This window comes from Calidris pugnax, unplaced genomic scaffold, assembly GCF_001431845.1.
Source record: "Calidris pugnax isolate Ruff unplaced genomic scaffold, ASM143184v1 scaffold272, whole genome shotgun sequence".
Lineage (NCBI taxonomy): Eukaryota > Metazoa > Chordata > Aves > Charadriiformes > Scolopacidae > Calidris > Calidris pugnax.
This window is the reverse complement of record NW_015091016.1, coordinates 944,340-945,277: the sequence shown is the minus strand read 5'-3', so window position 1 is coordinate 945,277 and position 938 is coordinate 944,340.

Genomic DNA, 938 nt, shown 5'->3' with positions numbered 1-938 from the left:
GGGGGAGGGGGGAGGGGTTTGTCCCCGCCCCCCCGGGGGTCCCGCGCTCTCCCCATTGGCTGCGCCTCCCGGGGGGCGGGCACTCGGCACTGTACAAGTTCGGGTCGGTTCGGCCCCGCTCGGCTCGGGCTCGGCTGCACTCGGAGGGGTTCGGTTCGGTTCGTCCGGGTGGGGCCCGGTGTCAAATTCAGCACCAGGGACAGAGGCGGGACCGGACTGGGATGGACTGGGACTGAACTGGGACAGACCGGGACTGAGACTGAACTGGGACTGGGACGGAATGGAATGGACTGGGACTGGGACTGGGATGGACTGGAATTGAACTGACTGGGGCAGACTGGGATAGGACTGAGAAGGAATGGGACTGGGATGGGACTGAGACTGAACTGGGACAGGACTGGAATGGACTGGAACTGGAACTGAACTGGGATTGGGATGGACTGGGATGGGATGGGACTGGGATTGAACTGGGGCTGGGACAGACTGGGGCTGAACTGGGACTGGGGCTGAACTGGGACTGGGGCGGACTGGGATGGACTGGGACTGGGATGGGACTGAGACTGAACTGGGGCAGGACTGGAATGGACTGGAACTGAACTGGGATTGGGATGGACTGGGATGGGATGGGACTGGGATGGACTGAGATGGGGACAGGTACTAGGACTGGGACTGGGAGTGGGATGGGACTGGGATGGGACTGGACTGGAGCGGTACAGGGGCCAGAACTGGGACTGGGATGAACTGGGACCAGCACTGGGACCGGTATCGGCAGCGGGACCAGTCCCGGGACCGGACCGGGCCCAGCACCGACCCCGGGGCGGGGACTGGTCCCAGTGCCAACAGCGGACTGGTGCCGGTGCCGGGGGGCGGGGCCTGTCCCTCTGGGGGCGGGACCTGTCCCTCTGGGGGCGGGACCTGTCCCTCTCAGTGGGCGTGGC